Source organism: Pangasianodon hypophthalmus, chromosome 5 (assembly GCF_027358585.1).
Source record: "Pangasianodon hypophthalmus isolate fPanHyp1 chromosome 5, fPanHyp1.pri, whole genome shotgun sequence".
Taxonomy (NCBI): domain Eukaryota; kingdom Metazoa; phylum Chordata; class Actinopteri; order Siluriformes; family Pangasiidae; genus Pangasianodon; species Pangasianodon hypophthalmus.
In genome coordinates this window covers 27,717,395-27,737,566 of record NC_069714.1, presented here as the reverse complement: position 1 = coordinate 27,737,566, position 20,172 = coordinate 27,717,395, and positions in this window count along the sequence as shown.

The following is a 20,172-nucleotide window of genomic DNA, read 5'->3' as shown; positions in this document are numbered from 1 at the left end:
CTTGCATGCTATTCTAGCTTATTGTTAGTAAACTAGGTTGCATTTCTCGCATGTAGACGTGAGTGGACACTGAGCATTGGATTTGTCATATTCTTAATAATTTATTAATAGCCAAATCCCATATTTGGTTCATCACTTAAATTAGCTAAACTAGCCCTCTTAGCATGTGAACGTTTGTTGTAAATTTAAAAAAAAAAAGGTTTTGCACTGGGTTACAAAAACAACAATACCCGGACAACAATCTATACTATCAGAATTATTTTTTAAATAGGAGCTAACCACTTAAACATTACGTTTTAAGTTTGAGGAAAGTTTAAGGATCTCATCTCTGAACTAACACTCATTGAATGCCAAAGGTGAAGAGGTGAAGAAACCAATCATGAGCAGATTTTTTCTTATTTAGCATCTGAATGGATAATAATCTGTTACAGAAAGACAAAAACTAGGTGTGTTGATTTGTTGTAGGCTCAGTGGTATTCCATTACAGGTGTGTGTGTGTGTGTGTGTGTGTGGGGTTGCATTTTGGACTCTTGGCTGTAGCTCATTTCCTCGTTCTATCTTTACCTGATTGAAGTGGCCTCTCTGCAGGTTATTTCTCTGATGTGTGAGCACAAAGCGACACGCTAACAGGCACTTCTGAGCTCTCTCTCTCTCAGCAGACAGTGTGGCTGGTAAACAGAGCGAGAGCCATTTTGTCTGACTCAAGTGACTGATGAGTAACAGCTCAGTCTGAGTTACCTTTGCCTCTTATACATTGGAATGTTTGAAAAAATCTGAAGCTGAGATGGAGAAAGCATGCAGGTAGACGTCCATTTCAACACTTTCTGCCGAGCTAATTGAGTGCAGGAAGTTGGAGATGGTGGAAAGAATCGCGGTTCGTTAGGAGGAAAATCCACCGGCTGTTAGCAAGAGTTAAAACAATTCAAAGACCAAATGTGAACAAAGCTCTGGTTCTCTGTTCTGTTCCTTCTCACAGTTTTGTTGTATTTGTGTGACAAAGAAAAGGAAAATGAGTTTCAGTGAAAATAAGTGAGTGAATGAGGTGACAGGAAAAAAGACTTTTATCTTGATGTTTAGGCGTTAGTTATTTCCTGCTTGAATGGTAGAATGCAGAGGCAGCAACATTTTTTCTCACACACCAACATTCTTCAACAAACACCACTGTTCTCCTTCAAGCACCAACAATATCCATTCAACACCAACATTCTCTATTAAACACCAAAATAAAATTAAAAAAATAAAAATAATAATAATAAAAAGAAACAGTTGGACCACTGGAACAAAGGTTTAATTTTTGGTTAAACTTTAAGAAATATATTCAAGTTGAATATTCTAGAAATATTACTAAGAAATAAGTATAAGTGAAATGAGAAATATTCGTGACTTTTTATTTTATTAGAAAAAGAACTCAAGATGTAACTGGAAAAGGTTGATCTGGATCACTGTAACACTGTGGCACATGTAGTCCACAACATGTATTTGACAGTGTTTACTATCAATTTTTTCTTTATTTAATCACCAGCAGTGGGTAAACTGTAAAAAAAAAAAAATCTTGCATTACAAAACTGGCAGTGACTCTTGCATATGGTTTCTACACCTAAATTCCTGTCATAGTATCAGTAATAAAACCAGCTGCAGTTCACAAATGAGTGATCTACTGTGCCGAGAGAGAGAAAGAGAGAGAGAATTTGAGACCTATGCTATGTTTGGCTACGTCTCCTGTCAACTACACCATTCCCACAATACACTCCAGACTTTAAAGCACCCTAAATAGCAACACAGGGATTGTGAGAGCTCATATAGTTTTTTTCCAGTAAATGAGGGCACCAGGGTACGAGGGCTCAGGTGTCAGCACACTTCCTATTTTTCCATGCCAACGGTTCTCCCTTGGCACACAGTTTAGTGGTAGATCAGTTTACAGTATTCTATAGGTCAGGGTCAGGGGAGCCTACGCTGCTTGGGCCAAGGCTGCAGTATGTGTGTGTGTTTGTGTGTGTGTGCGTATGTGTGTGAGACAGTACTCAAACATGACTTCTAAAACTGTTCATGGTGATGCCTTTAGTATCACTGAATCATAACTGTTAAAACTGTTAACCGATTGTTGCTGAGCTCCTATGATATATTCCGAGTCCTGGAGGGCTAGATCATTGAAAAGTAAATTTACTTTTATATGTTCCCAATTTTAACACACTTAATTTGGTAAGTTGGTTAATTGTGAACCCTGCAATGTCATAGCTAACCATTTAGCAACATAGGGTAGATGTTTACATTGGTCTTCCTGAGATTTTTTTTTTTTATGTTTCTGGCATTCTGAGAAACCCTGCGTGATACGAGGAGTATCAGGTTACTAGGAACTAACTTTCAAATTACTGGGAAATTCAGCTTTACACTGTACAAGTTTCAGCCTGTTTTTGTTGTCGCAGATAAAATCTCGCATCCTTAAATAATTTGGTTATGAGTTGTGATCAGAGGTCTCAGTACTCATAACATGAGGTGCTCACCAGCAGCCAAAATAGTGTCAATGAAACCAAAGACAGCTTTTATGACAAAGTTGTGGCCGTGAGAGAAATTTCTGATTGAAATCTCATAATATAAGCACTGCTACAATGTTTGTCTAAAAGCCACCAATAGGAGGACAGCATAGTATAATTTTGTTTGAGTCCAATAAAATCTTAGCTGTATTCTCTAACCGACTTTTCCATTCCCTGAGACAATGTCCATTAGCATGTTCCTGTTTACATTGTACCAGTGAAACTACCATATAATACAAAATGTGACAATCATCTTAAAAGACTTCTGAAAACACAATGTCTGAAAGCACTGTCACAACAAGGTGCAACAACTATAGGGCTTACGTTGTTCTAACTCGAAAGGAACACCACTGAAGGTCTTGATGATTAGCTCAAGAGTTGTACCAAACCTTCTAAACCAGGAGGAATGTCAAACTCAACAAAGAACTTCCTTATCTGTCCTTGCTCCATGTCTAAAATCTATATGGGTCGGTATCAGTTCTCAGAGTTTGAAGGCCATTGTGTCATGACGGGACACAAAAATGACATAAAGACAGGAAAGAGGCTAAGACAAACACAGGCATCTGTGAGATAGTGATAGCTGTCTGTCTGGATTCTACCAGAGGAGAACATGTGATAAGGCACCAAAAGCTGTTTTAACAAGAATATGCAAAAATGGCCTCTGTTTTGATCATTTCTGAAATAAAACAATGCTTAAAAGCCAACAATCTTTGCTGCTTTATCTTAAAAGTGGAATTATGGCAAGACACTATGGGTAGAAATGACACTTTTGGTCACGTCTGTCGTCTTTTCAGAATACTGGATAAATCTGGCATGTCTTCTTTTAAACAAAAACATTTCAACAGTCAGCAGTTTAAAGTTTATTTCACTGTTTTTTTTTCCTGTGTTAATTTAGCAACACTGATGAAGACTTTAGCTCTGCCCAATCAAGTCACGTCATATATCCCTGAAAAAAACTTATAAAAAGCTTATAAACTACATCCTACATAATCTACACATCCTAGAGTGGAATCGTATGAAATCACATTGGATTTTTAAAACCATTTTTCTCAAAATCTTTTTTTTTCTTTTTTTTTTTTTAATTCAGGACCAAAAATCTTTTAGATCTGCATTTGAAATTTTATGAATGAAATTTTACATATGCATTGCTATCCTTATTTAGAAGGACATTACAGAGGAATTTCCCAAAATGTTGATAACTCTTGGATTCCTGTTGGATTTTATACTGAAAATGGCACAACATATGTTTAACAGTGTCGTGGTGTTTTAATAAAAGACATATTTTTCAGCAAACTATTCTGTAAAATCTTTCTCTGAGTAGTGAAAATGACATAAGCATTTCATTTCTAACATCCTTCAACTACTTGATTTCTTCTTTTATTAACTATGCAAAATTATGCAAAGATCACTTGGTGTTGTGAAGTGTTTGCACAAATAATAAATGTAAATTATATTGAATTTCTGCATATCAGCTGTCAAAGATGCATTGTTTTAAAAATGACCCTATTCACCTGTAGTGTCTTGCCTTAAAGAAAAATTTAAAGCCATGTTTAAGCAGAAGGAAACAACACATAGATGCAAACTGAGAGGATAAAAGCAGCACTAACAAATTCATGACCAGTTCTTTTTTTAATTCAGCACTCATGTTTGATATATGAATCACATCGGTGACTGACTGGAACACCAGGGCTGCTTTCCCTTTCTCTGGTTTTTTTTTCTCCCTCTGATGGAATGTGATAGTGTGTTCATTTGGCACTAAAAAACCTGCAGCTGTTTGTCCTGTTGTGTCTCTGGATTAACATGACCTCCCAGATGGTGCTTGGTTAGGGTTCATTATACACCAAAACTCCCAGCATGCAGTTCAATTCTTCTCTTTTTTAAGCCTGTTTGGAAAAGGCATTTTATTTGAACTGTGACCAGGAATTAGCCACTTAAATCTTAACAAGTAGGCAATATAAAAGTGGAGACATTAATTATTACTAATACATAATATGACACAACAACATGCCATGTTTTATAGTCACTGACATGGATTTATACCAGAGCTCCAAGTGTAAATTCATTTTATTTATTTTTATTTATTATAATTAATTCTTTAAGATATGTATCAGCATTTTTTAATATTTTAAATATCTGTAGGAATAAATTAGATGACACATGTCTCTAGTTCTAGGTCACTGAAGTAATAAAAAGGACAAACTGTGACCATGGAAGATAAAGAAACCAGAATTGCTATGTTGAAATTCAGTTCAACTTCATTTATACCACAAACGTTGTCATACGGAAGTTTAAGAGGAATCTGGATGTAGTGAAGATTATTTCACAATCACTCAAATCAGGTGTAATAATAACGAGTGGAAATATTAATAAAAAGCTACACACAGTGATTGATTTGTGGGTTGATACAAAGGATGCCAAACTCTCAGTTTAAAAAAAGCAATGACAAAATGACTGCACTTGCTGAAGGTAAAATCATAAACGAGCCGAGTGTCAAAAATGATAACCGTTAAAAAAATGTCTGACATCCATCCAAAAGTGCAATAATCCAAATTCATCTCATAATCTGAAACTTGGATTATCCCATCATCAGTGGCTCTAGATCCATAAAATCATGTCTTAAAATAAACATCATGTAATATCTACTACAATGGGTTGCATAAGTATTCACCCCCTTGAACTTCTACATTATGTACAGTTCTGTGCAAAAGTCTTAGGCACCCTATTTTTTTTAGTACAAACTTTGTTATAGATTTTTATTTTCTGACTTCTACATTATTGATTCAGTACAAAAACATTTTAGATTCCAAACATTAGTTTTCCAGCACAAAATTAAATGTTACAGAAAAATGTTTTAAAGAAAGCAGCAGATTCCATAAGAGACACTTTTCAGATTAAAAAAAAACATAATGAAGGCTGCTGGGTTTCGCTGCAGAAATAAGAAGCGAGTCGACAGTCAAAGTCTCCAGAAGAACTGTGGCTGCTTCTGCAAGATGCTCAGTAACACTTCCAGCTCATTTCCTTATAAAACTGCACACACTGTACCTGAGATACTATTTTTTTTTTAAGAGAAGGATCATCACACCAGATATTGACTTTATTTCATTTATTACTGTTTACTGCTCTTTATAGTATTTTTTTAATGTAGAAAGATTTAATTTCATTATTTTTGAAGGCATCTTTGCTCTACAGCATTTCTTTGCATCTGCCTAAGACTTGTGCACAGTACTGTATAATCCCAGTTAGGTCTATTTCAGTTCCAGATGGCACCACTACTTAATGTGGAAATGTTCAAGGGGGGGTGAATACTTATGCACAGTACTGTATATTATATACCACATGACCTGAGTGAGCACGAGTGTTTTGTTAGTGACAGATCATCACTCAGTGCTTCACATCACAAAAGCTAAACAGGAATAATTATTCATTTTAAAATTTAATATGTACACCCTGAACTTTGTCCTAATTTGCATGTGTGGTGAATCAGCATTTCTGATGCCGCAACCATTTAAAAAAAAATAATAATAATAATGTGTTGAGCACTCCAGGCTTATTTATGTATTTTTTTTGTGGTTGTAATACACCATCATTCTGTTTCACTGAATTTCTTAGTTGAATGCATACACTATTAATTATATTGCACATGCAGAAATTAATGAAATATTAAAATGTCAAAAGTCATGAAAAAAAAAAAATCAAGTGAGGTCCAACCCTTTATTATGTTGTGAAAACATTGTGCTTCACTGTGAGGTAGCAGGTCATCTGTATTTTACACCCACAGCTGGACGCAATGCAGTCAATACTCAATATACCAGAACTCGGAATTCCACTGCTATAAGATGGAGAAGTGCTTCATCATAGAGATCTAGAGAGGAGATTTATGGAAGATTCCTGTTCATGACACATTCATTAACAGCATCTTCATTAATTCTCATGCACACATTTTCTATTACTCTTACAAATTCTGTTTGTACTCTTGTAAATTCTTGTAAATATTTTAGTCCACATGGTTATGTCTGTAAATATACCATAGCACACTACTAGAACTGTAATACTTTTTTAATTGAGTATTTTGTCTTATCTTATTAAAAAAATAAACATATTGGTTTTTCCCCATGTGAGTAGTTTAAAGTTTATAGTTTTAGGATGTGCATTGAGACATGGAAGGAAGCCTTTGACAACATCCAGCTGCTCTCAAGGCGTGGAAAATTTGGTAAGCAGATTTACATCATTGATAAGGCTTTGGCATCATCTGGATTCTCTATAAAAATAGGGTTAGGGTTAGGGTTAAAAAATTAAAAGTATCTAAATAAATTTGAAATTACAGCACTGACCATTTGACCATATTAGCATTATGATCATTTGACTAGGATTAGCATATGTTTGTAAAACTAAGACATGTCTAGTGCATGCAAAGTCATCATCTAAAATTTCACTCCCTGTAGTTTCCAATGAGAAGAAGCAAAAAAAAAAAAAAAAAGTGCAGTGGATTGTGGGATAGCGAGCATTGAGAACTTGGTGTGGTGAGAAAAGCTGAGCTGGTTTCAGCTTGTGTTGATGAACTAGATTAGACTAGACTAGATTTTCTTCCACTGTTGGTTGATCCATTCGCTTTGTACTGCGTAGTTCTACCTGGATGACAAGGATGAAAATCTGCAGTGTCTGGTTTCCCCATCCTCAATGACCCAAAACCTAATAAATACAAGGACAAAAACAAAAGAGATACTGCATGGCACATTAAATGGATTGAATTCCCGCTCACTGGATTGGACGTATCTGTAAATAGACAAAAAAATAAATAAGGAATATATTAACTTCAAGTCTATCACACAAAAACATTTAACTCAGAATGCTTCTGTAGAGCTAAGCCTACGAGAGGAGCCTACTTAAATAGGAAGATGTTTTATTTGAAATCCACACGAGGCACTGATGAAGATAGAGGGAGACCTGACACGCCCTAAAATGGGTGGATGAAAGGGAATGGTTAAAGCAGTTAAGACTCCACTGGGTCCATGCTGAGAACACACCACTGCTTAGCTCTTTGATGCAGTGGCTGTATGGAGTATAAACCATAACACATATGACCAAATGTTATTTTTGCTTGAATTCTTCATCACCCGGGTCTGCAAGCAACCGAAAGCTGTCCCTTTCAAGTGATTGATCTAGTACTGTTCTTGAGTACCTCATTCCAAACACTCACATTGTCTGACTCGCATTGGATATATTTTCTCCTCTGCAAAAACATAAATAAAATAAAATAAAAAATTTTTTAAAAAATTTTAAAAACTTGATGTTGCTGCATTGGGCTTTATATATAATGTAGTACATATAGAACTATGCTTATGTTTTATCTATTTGTCCAAGAAACATATTTGGTAGAGATCACATACCGAATTGAATACAGTGTATTCACATAAATTGTGTCCATACAGCATGAAAATTTCAAGTAAACTTTAGGAATCCCATCAAACTAACATGACATCATTAATGTCTCATGATGGACCTGGATAAGTTTGTTAGAACAGATAGATTTGAGGGATTGGAGCAAGAGGTGCATATGTGACACACTTTTTATTTATTTATTCATTCATTTATTTATTTATTTATCACACAAGAGTCTGGTTATATTGAATATCAAATTCGAGTGCGATATTGCTTTAATACAACAGTTTTATAAATAAGAAATTAATATTGTGTAACTGACATTTCAGAGAAAATATGACCAAATAAGGTGTTTATTTTTAAGTCTCACTCACTGATAGCCAGTCGGCTAGCTGACTAGCTAGCTCACAATGATTTGTACATTCCTTTAAAGATGCATCCTGTGAAACTGGCTTCCCGTCTTCCTTTTCACCTTCATCATTTAAGTCGGAAGTTATATCCGTGAAAAGAGTATCGTTTGCCATGTCTGCTGATGATGTCATTAACTCTACTGTAGTAACGGTTTCAGTGAGATTGTTGCTAGAATTATTTTACTCTTGGAACGTTGCTTGTCGAATCAAATTAGTGGACTGGAGCTAACTTTTGTATAAAGAAGACTGTTTTGAATATCATTATTTAAACAAGCTGGCAAAGTAAGGTCAAAAAGTTTGTTTTGGCTGAATTTTTAGTAGGTTTTTTTTTAGTCCAAATTCTTGTTCAGAAAGACCCAGAAACAGATGTCCAGCAGCCTCCAAGCTTCCATCCCAACTCCAGGTTTCTCTTATCTCACTAACCTTTAGTAAGCACTTCATCCTGGTCATGGTGGTGGAGGATCTGCAGACTTTCCCTGGAACACTGGGAGTGAGGCGGGAATACACCCTGGAGGGAACAGCAGTCCATCGCAAGGCAGCATGTACACACCTTTACACACATTCACACAATTATTCACACATGCGAAAATTAGCACAACCAATCCATGCAGGGAGTTTGGAGGAAACTGGAGAACCTGGAGGAAACCCACACAAACACAGGGAAAGAAACACAAGTCCAGATATAAAATAAAAACTCTCATCCAAACAAAAATATGATAGGGTAAAATTCTCAGTTATATCCAAAACACACTGTGGTGAAGAAATATTAGTACAGATGAACAACTTCACCAGGGGATTGTAAGATATCATCCTCATTTACAAAACTCTGGGCTAGCTGGCTAATGAAGTCCCCAGTGTCTTTCATGCATGAAGTCAGTTCAACTACCAAAGCTCTAATATGATAATCAGGGTATTTTGATACGGCCTCTGTAAGGGCATTACCAAAATACAGGCTGATGTGTTCACATACTTTTGATCTTTGCAGGACTTTTAATCTTTCCAAGACCCTGATAACAGCTTGATGATTCCAGAAGCTTCTTTCCCTATTCTAGTTTGAGTTTCCTCCAAAGTCACTATGATAACCCTACAAAATGTGGAAAAATTCAAGGGGATGATTGAGCAGTATGTGAGAAATTCTGGTCCTTAATAAAGTAAGGTATCAGGATGTGTTACAAAGCCTCATGATGACTTTGATATGAAGCCTCCACTAGTTCAGTAGGAAACTTCCCTGGTGCTCCAGAATGTAAGGAAGTTAGATGTGTAACTGTGGTTCTACAACTGGGAGGAAAGTGTAAGAATATTTCTTGCATCGCTTTGTGCACGATATTCTTCTATGGTAAACAGTATTATGTTGGGGATCATGTTGGGTAAAATTTATGGAGTGAAATTTAATCAAAAGTTGTTTTCTACATAAGACTCCATATTTTAATCATAAGGCTCCTCGTATCTCCCATGAACAGCACTTTGCCATGGGCGTTGTATAATCACAAATATGCATAAAATGCATACAAATTTCAGGGTTGTGTTATGCCTTTTGGAGAAGCCCAAATGAGACTTACTCATCTACATCAGGCAGAGGCAGAGCTCAGAGTATCATTTAATTAGGAGAAATGACATTAGTTCCCTCTTAAAGGACAAAGCTCTGACTGAGTTTTGCATGAGCTGGCCATGTGGAGAGGTTTCTGTACTTTTCACCTTTTTTCATGCAACAAAATAATGATGTTACTGGAACAAATGGCCTGTGGTAACACCAGGGGCTGATGAAATACCCCTGACTAAGCCTGTGAAGGACTCGATAATTAGCTAATGACTTAAATCAAGTAGATGGAAGCAGTGAAATATTCTGAACTGCGTTTCCTATAAGCATCACAGAACAATGATATTTATTAAATGGTAGAGCAAGCAATACACTGAACACCAATTTTCTGAATGATGCTGCCTTTCACACTTGTAATATATAAGTTCTAATTTCAGTGGACTTTTAAGATTATTACTTGCCCCACTGTACGAGATGGTCCCAATAAAATCTTGGCCAAATTCTATAACAGATTATAGATTATAGATTATTTTCATCACTCTGATTGATCCGACTTGCATAAACAGAAACATTCTTCAAAGTGAGCTGGAGGTAACAAGGATATTTTTTTCTGTTCATTAGCATTTTTTAAATTTTTTTCTCATCACCACTGCCTAATTTGTAAGTGTCCTGCGAGTTTTGCATCATCCTATGCCATTCTCCTGTTGGTGGCTTTTAGACGATTGTCATAGCAGCACTCCAATTCTGCAAATGATTTTAATAAAAAAATATTTACACTGCAAGAACTTGGTTGTTGGGCATCTTTGGTCCCAGTGGCACTAAATCAGCCACGGGTGAGTTCTAAAAACTCACAACTAAAGCATTCATTTATGATTTTTTTCTTTAGATCATCTATTTTGCCAGAAACACTTGGATAATTATAGTCATAGCCAAATCCCACCCATCAGCCAGCTCTCCTCTCTCACACAACAGCTACCAACCAGGAAGGGCTAAGACTATCACGTAAGTTCCTCTTTTCAAACCGCTGCTCATGCAACGTCTGGGGTGGTGTAGCACACTCGGAGGAAAGTGCTATCCGCCCACTTCCGCATGCATGAGCTCACAGATGACCATGATTGGTTAGTGTCGCTGTGATTGATTGGGGAGGCCCTGAGAGCACGGACAATTTTTCCAACAAAAGGCAGGAAAGAATTGAGAAACCAAAATTAAACACAGACTTGAGCAAAAACAGAAAAACACAAGAGGGTATAAATAGCCAAATAAACACAAAACAGCTGGACACAATCAGAAGACATGCAAATGACAAAATAGGAAACGGAAACCAAATCATGCCATCTTGCTATCTTGGTAAGCAAATCCAGAACCCTTCCTGGGAACACAGGGCGGAGGAAACCAGAGAACCCACAAATATCCCACACAGACATGCAAAGCAGAACATGCAAAACTCCACACATACAGTAACCCGAGCTCAGGATCTAACTGGCGAAGCTGTGAGGTGGCAGCTCTACCTGCGACACCACAATGTCACCCATAATTAGTTAAAAAAAGTTTTAAAAAAAGGCAAATAATCAAAATATAAACTTCTCTCATATGAGGCACGTCTCTCATAGCATTAATCAGTAATTATTGTAGTTAAATGTTTAGTTAAACTATTTATATGGGTAGAAATATGGGAAATTGTCTTAATGCATTATGGGAATTTATTGTTTGTTCATAATAACTTTCCTGGAATACTAGTACATCTACAATTATTTAGGCTTCGGCATAATCTACACACATCATGTTTTTGGAAACAAATCTGTGCATGCCGTAGCCCTCTGGATAAGGGTGTCTGCCAAATGCCATAAATGTAAATGTTTATTGAGAGCAAGCGTTCTTTTACAGGAGAACCCTTTAAACCCTTTAGCCTCCATCAGTACAGATTTATTTTAAAATAAACTATTAAGAAAATAAAACATGTAATTTAACTGTGTACAATAATATTTTTGCAACTAATTGGATCTAGGGAGTTTTTATTATGTCTGAACTTTCCATAAATACAACCCATTTTTTATCAAAATTGACATTATAATTGACAAATATTACTTATAGGCACAGTAACTTTAATAATGGTGGACATTATTAAAGTAATAAAGTAGTAATTAGTAACTTTGATTATGGTAACAATTTGAGAAAATCATAGATGCCTTGGCTTTGCTGCACAGACCTAGCGTTCTAGAGGAAGCCAATATGTAATTTTTACTCATCTACATTGACGAGATCTTTAGGATTGGCCCTGGTCCATACTCCCCCAGTGTTCAGGAGAAGTTTATGTAATTTAGCATGCAGTGTATCACAGAGATGATTATGTAGTCTGTTTTCTGGCTTTGTCGAAGTAGAGTGTAAATGAAAGCTCTATTTGCATTTGACATTCTATTTGACATTGCTTTGTTACTGTATTCCAGCCTTTAGGTTTATTTTTTATTATTTTTTTTTTTGCTACTCTATGAGTTCACTCTGTGTCTCAGGCTACCATAAAGCCAAGTCTTTCCTTTAGTTCACATGCTTCAAAGTGAACTTCCTGGTCACAAAAATCACTTTCCCAGACAAATCATTCTACAACTGAGCAGCCGCTTGCCTCCTGGGAATCACGCATAGCTTCATATGGCACTTATGGAGAAAATGCAAAGAGTATATGACAAGAAAACCTTCACTGTGACTGGTGCTATAACTGTATATGAGTGTTAAATTCTTCTTAATTTTATAATGACACAAAAACAGCATGTTCTAATGCTAGAACGTTATTTTGGCTGTTATTTCATGTAATTTCTGATTCTTTCATGCACTCATTCATATAGAAATCAGAACAGGGTGTCCACTGCAGTGTGCCACTTATCTACATGTGAATGAACTAGGCTATAAAACAAAAGCTATTACATAAATAACCTCTTTCTAAGCAGTGCAAATTGCGAATCAATTAATCGCACAATTGCATCAATTGCATTCCCACCGTGATAAATGACGTTGTTCATAAAAAGCTAATGCACCATTATGCACTGTTTGTTTGCAGACATTTTGTTGATTTTTAAATCACAATGGCATCGACACACTGAGTAATGATACTATAACTCTCTGAAAGCACAAACAATGCTATACATTTACTCATTTCCTGTCTGTAGCTGAAAATTCGTGCCTCCATTTCCAAACTTATATCCTCAAAGATTCATCCTCATATCCAAACACTTACCATGTGGCAGCAGCGCAAGGCATAAAATCATACAGATACAAGTCAAGAGCTTCAGTTAATGTTCAGATCAAACATCAGAATGGAGGAAAAATGTGATCTCAGTGACTTTGATCGTGGCATGGTCAGAAAATGACAATCTACTGGAATCTGATCTTCACACAACGGTCTCTAGGGTTTACAAAGCATGTTGCAAAAAACAACAACGACAACAACAAATCCATCCAGTGAGTGACAGTTCTGCAGACGAAAACGCCTTGTTAATGAGAGAGGTCAGAGAAGAATGGCCAGACTGGTTCAAGCTGACAGGAACTCAAATAATCACTCTTTACAGCAGCGGTGAGCAGAAAAGCATCTCAGAATGATGTGGAATGATCTCAGATGAGGTGGATGGAAAAAAAAAGACAGTAGAAGTCCTAAAGTTTTGTCAAAACAGTAAAACGAATAAGAATTATCAGAGGATAGACTTTGATGAGATAATTACAATCCTCATCTGTCACTGAAGATGTCTTCAGCTAACAGGAAGCACTCTGGCTAATTAGCTTGTAACCACCTCAATGCTATCAATGTGATATTCAGCAGGTAAATGTGAGGAAAATAAAGCTCAGTTTAACCCCAAACCTCTAACCAGGCTGCTTATGCATTGTTGCAATATGATGCTCTTATGTGTGTCTCTAGAAATATATCTATAATACATCAATAAACCCCAACTGCTTTTATTTAAAAAAAAAAAAAAGTGTTGTGAAAATGTTCCACTTTGCCATTTTTTTACATCCTTTTCTAGCTTTAGCATGGTAGTTACCTTATTGCCTAATAATACCACCAATACTCCAACTCTTTAGAGAAGACTGGACCATGTGGGGCTAATGAAAAAGCTGACAGTCTATTTCATGGCCACAATGAACAGATGGACAGATAGGATCACTGTAATTTGAACTTTCATTCCCCAGTAATGAGAGAAAATCCACATTCTATTACGGATGGTGTATTCCCTTCTTTCCTCCTGAAAATATATCTCTTTAAATGGTACGTTTGATTAATGCCCCTATTCTTGGTATTATCTCAACTGGTAAAAACCTGTAGTTGCTCTTGGTACACAGTTTATTTTATATTCTCAGTAAAATATTTGATTGTATTCAGAGTTGCGTTCATTTTGAGAATAAAAGCAGTTTCAAGCCAACCTCAAGCCAGTGAGTGATTTTTAATTAACCTTGTGAAATTGCAGGCATAAAACACAGATAAAAGGCACATGACTCATGACACCTCTAAAGACAAACACGAGTCATGAATTATATCTGTTAGAGAAGTTATGAATAATTTCCATAAGATATTGTTCCTTTTAATCTGATAAGTCCGTGTCTCAGTCATAAATTGCCTGTCAAAATGTCTGGCACAAAGAATGTATTGTTGATTTCTTGCCCTCATATAATATATATATTTCATTTTTGATATCCTCTGGCATCTGAGGTTCTGGTGTGCTGTATAGAGACAGGCTTTTGTGAAAATGACTAGACACCCGATCGAATGTATGAAATATGTGCTATGTACAAAGTAGAATGCTGTGGCTTGTGGGACAAAATACAATAATGTGATTATATTGATGTTTATTGTATGCTATTCAACGAAATGACTGTGATACTGTTCACCATGGAGATTTCTTGTTTGGATGTCCATCATTTGTAGTTAATTGCCATGTTTCATGTTAAAAGAAAATGTCAGCCCATAGTGGCTTGGAGTACTTCTGATGAGAATGAGTTCTACCACAGCATTTTTGAAATTGACATGTGATGTTTCAGTAGTCTATTTTTACACAATTGCTTGTGGTTTATTTCTGGTCATTTTACTTCCTGTTGTTGCTTAATATATTGTGCTGTAACTCTCTAGATCAGGGCTCTTCAATCTTATCTGCAAAGGGCTGGTGTGGCTGCAGACTTTCATTCCAGCCAAATTGGAGGCACACTTGATAGTTGATTGTTTGAAGACCAAGATGCACTGATTAAACAAGTGAAATCAGGAGTGGCTCCTGCTTGGTTGGAAGAAAACTTGCAGCCACACCGGCCTGTTGTTGTGGATAAGATTGAAGACCCCTGCTCTAGATCACTATATAGATAGATAGATAGATAGATAGAATTTATTGTCATTGTATTTCTACAACGAGATGAATGGAATGACGGGTCACATCTTCCCCCTATAAGGAGAGAAGAGGTCCTTAAAGCAGCCATGCAAGGCGCTAACGTCCTCTCTCATCCGCGATAGAAGAACATTAACAGAACAGTCAAAGCAATAAACAAAGTCACAAACACATACGACATCATACAATGGAGCAGTTACGTGAGGGGTCTTTTTTGTTGGCTACAGTACGGGAGGGTGGGGGGGGGGGGGGGGCAAGAGATTAGAAAAAAGAAGAAAATGTGACACTGAGGCAGTCCTTGACTAGGGCAGAGTATTTACGAAAACAGTGTGTACTAGCCGAATTTGATATGGTGTGCTTTCGGGAGCTGTTGTTATCACAGCTATATATCAGTATTGCAAAGGCTTATATAATAAACATCATCATTCTTCATCCTTTTCAGTTCAAAATCTTGAAATGGCTTTAGGAACAAAAGATTAGACCTGGTAAAACATGGTATTTAGGATAAAGATCCAATGTAAATCCCTCACAAAATAACTATACCACTCTTGATACAAAAAGAAGTAGGATAGAGAAGGACTGACTCCCAGCAGCTAGCTTTCCTGAATCCAGTCACATGCACACCATTCAACAACTTCCAGGATTCCAAGGGATATGTCATGTGATCTAACTGTCCAATCAGAACACAGAACCGAATACAAACATGAACAAAGTGGATCATGTTTGTATTCGGTTCTGTGTTCTGACTGGACAGTTTGATCACATGACACATCCCTGGAATCCTGTACTTTAAAATTGCTAGGACTTTTGCACTACTGGTATGAAATATTTGAACATAGAAAATAATTAAATGAATAATTGCTCTTACATATGCTTAAACAATGACTATTAATCTTATTAAATGACTTCTTAAAAACAGTTAATGGGTATCATTCCTGAACACTATTCCAAAGTGTGGAGGCATTAGAGGAGTTTAATAAATCTTCCAGCAGATAAATGCAACTGTTTCTCAGAACCAACTCATGATCAGCAAGATACACTAGAGTATTAATTAAAAGGTCATGAGAAAGACATTGTAGTCATTGTAAACATTAAATGGCAGCCAGTGTTGCTTGAATAAGACTGGTATAGTGCGCCCTGACCTTTTTTCCTGATAAGAATGCAGTAATGATTAACAGATGCTATATTATGCAGACCAAAATAGAAAGCCCCCAAACTCTGGAAACATTATCTTGATAGCAGTATGTTGTTAGTAGCAGCTTTTTTTTTATGGTTTCCTCTTCAGCCACCGTTCTCGGGGAGTACAGCTTGAAAGATATGAGATAGATTCTATTAGGATAAAATGACAACACTAATGATCTACTGATGGTCAGATATACTGTACTTTTCTCATAACATTGGAAAGAGAACAAAAATACTTCTTATTCCATGCAATAGTGCACCTCAGAATCAGAATTAAGTAAAAACTCTCAGATGTTCAATATGGAGTTGCTGCTCCTGTCCAGCCACTATTTTTAAACCAATGCAAGAGAAGGCATGGGTCATGCTTTTATTTAAAAGGCTTATTTTTTGCTCTACTGGGAATGGAAGCAGTAGCTCCAGATATGAAAGCAAACTCATGACCTGAATACATAGTCATATCTGCACATACAGGGAATCATCCACTTGATTAAAAAGTAGTTTGTTGGATTTTTCTAGCTGGAAAGATAATACTCACTGAGTGCAAAATTACAGTACAGTACCTACACAGTCAGAAAAACAGCAGTGTCCAGCTACATTTTGCTCACTAAGGTCACCTTTGAAACGTCAAATGTTCTATTTAGACCTCTGTTTATCTCAAAGGGTTCCAAGCAGATTGCACATGTGGAAGCCAAGAACCCATAATTATCTGATGGATAAGTAAAGAATTTGTGAAGAACCATTTTTCTTTCTAAAAGTGTACATGGTTCCTCAAGTGTTCTTTGGATAGTTGAGGGTGCCTTCACATGATGATACAGGTGTACTCAAGTTCACGTGTCCACTGCACTACAGTGCCACCGATCTGCATGAATTGTATAAGAGTAATAAACCTCTCAAAGATAGGATCTGAGGTCTACTTATAGTAGTGGACTATTACACTTCTGTCTACGCCAAGTGAGTTGATCTATTGCTGGATAAAATGTAAAGCATGCTGGGTAAAAGAAGCAGATCTATTACACATCTCTGTTCAGTGTGGTTATAGCTGAAGACATAATTTCACACTACTCTTTATTGTACTTCCAAGATTATGCTGTTACCGGACCTACTCTGAAACTGAAACTTCCCACTTTGCCTCAGAAAATTCAATTTTGGGAAGAAAGAAAACTTTTCAGATTCATAATGAAGGTGGAATTAGATTTTATCATGTGCATTGTTTTCTGCAGTATTTCTGCTACAAGAAGTGAGAGAATAAAGCTTGCTGGTTTGCAGTGTTGCCAACTTAGAGACTTTGTCACTAGATTTGTGACTCTTTAGCCCCCTTTAATGACTTTATTTAAAAAAAAAGCAAATCTGGTGACCTTTTTGAGCAGATATTAGTGAACCGTCCTGCACTCGGTACGGCTCTCCAGCTCACATCACAGCTGCTGGTTGAGAGATCCAGTTCATATGACTCACCACTAGTGTGTAAGGCCTGATTGTGCCAATGACTATTCAGCATTGTTACCAACAACCAATTACTGATCACTAATTTTTCCCATTGACCAATTACTAATCACCATTGTTGTCAATGCCCTATCACTGATCACTGTTGTTTCCCAATGACCAATCACTGATCTCCATTGTTTCCCATGACAAATCTCAGATGAACATTGTTCCCAACAACCAATCCCTGATCAGCATTGTTATCAATGACCAATCACTGATCACCTTGTTTCCCAGTGACCAGTCACTTATCAGCTTTGTTCCCAATGACCAATCACTGATTATTATTGTTCCACTGCTTCATTTTGTAATTTGAATTTTGTAAATAGGTGGATTGTAGTGCCACAACCAAAGACTTCTTTCTGTGAAAATAAGTTATAATATAATATTTTCTATTCTGATAAAACTCTATTCTCTTGTATTCTATTCTATCTTCAGAATAGAAAAAAAACTTCCTTCATATAACACATTTTTTGCTATGTAAATGATTATATACAAATTTAAACTTGACATCATCTTGCATCTTATAGAGACTTTTTGAGCAGCTACTTTCCTGTGAAAAGAGTTTGCAATGCTGCTGGTGTGCAGTATGATGTTTTAAAGCAAACTGATGGTTCACGTGCCAGGTTTCTGTAGACGCCGTTAGCGGGATAAACAAACATGCCCTCAATTTCAGTGTTAGCGACATAAGCAAACACAACCTCTATTTCCTGATAATTGATAGCATAGCCTGGATCTGCTGCACCACCAAAACAGGATCAAACTGTCTGATCTCCGGAAAGAGGATTGGTCATTATTTCATATCTAAGTTTGGCTGATATCAGTGAAGTAACTGAAGGCAAATAATCTAGCAGAAATTACAGACTTTCCTGGACTTGCAATGAAGAGCAGGAGGCTGAAATCTAGTGGGCCAGTGCTAAGCTATCTAGCTTGCTAATTAGCTAACAGAACAAAGTAATGAATTTACATCAGCTCTGGCGTATAAATTGAGGTTATGGCTACAGAAAAGCTCATTTGTGTAGTGTATAGTTTGCTACATTAGTGGTGCAGTGTAGTGTTTTAAATCAAGTAGCTTGTAGTTAGTTAAACTATTTTTGGACCAGGTGGTAGATTAGCGCTAATAAACTCTATCAACTTATACAAGCTGTATATTTAATCCATTAATTATATAGCTGTTTGCCTGTTGGTTAACAGATATTCAAGCAAGTTCCTGGCCAACAAGGAACAAGGACAATCTGTTTTGAGGCTCTTGTGGTTCGTTATTATTTGCTAGTAATGAAGTAATGACGTTACGTCAGCTAAGGTGTGTATAAATGGAGTTTATGGCTTTGAAAAAGCTAATATAAATGCATTATTGCATTTATTGGATATTTTTTTATGCATAATTATCATTCTGGATACAATAACTAAAAATTTAACATATAAATAGATGAACAGACTTAGGATATGATTATAACCTGTAAATAACATATATATTTTAATGTATGGATGATGACTGAGGAAGTGAATGCTGCCTTAAAAGCCATGCCGTTTTTATCTTCTCTTTCTCTCGGGTTAATTGTGGCATTTTTAGCTGGAACGTTTATTCAGATTGCTCTGTGTGGTATCAGTGGGTGGCAATGAGAGAGCACTCAGCTTAAGCAATATGAGTCTCGATCCTCCCCATGAGCCACAGATTCATTAGTATGAATCATCCTGCAGTGTTCGAGATTTAAAAAAAAAAAGACCCTTGGTGAACTGAAGTTCAGAAATCAGTGAAAGTATTTATACAGGATGTGCTGATGCTAACTAGTCTCATTAAAACAGAATGTGATTTCAAGATTTGCTTGGAAGAGATGCCATATTTAGTAAGAGAGATGTCGGAGATGGATGGCCTTTGTGATGGGAATGTACTGTGAATTGTGCTGATTTGTGGCTGGCATTTCCTCTGGAGATTGGAGGAGATATGTGGTGTGCAACACTCTCTCATCAACTTGCACTTACCACATTGTTTGCTTGTCTTTTCATGTTCTCCATCCTATAGGAAAAAGCAAGGCGAGGGTTCACTGAGCACTTGAAGGAGAGACTCAAACATCCAGAAACTGATAGCAGGCTGTTAACAACCTGCAGTGATTAATATTTTCCTTCACATTTTTTTCACTGGCAAGTGATTTCATCCAAGGGTTCATCCAGTTCAAGTCCACCGCTAAGCAGTTATTTTCAGGGAATGCAGACTGTTTCTACGCATAACGCTGCTACCTCTGCTGCCACTGCTAGCATATATCATACACAACAGCTATCAAACACACAGAAACAAGTGG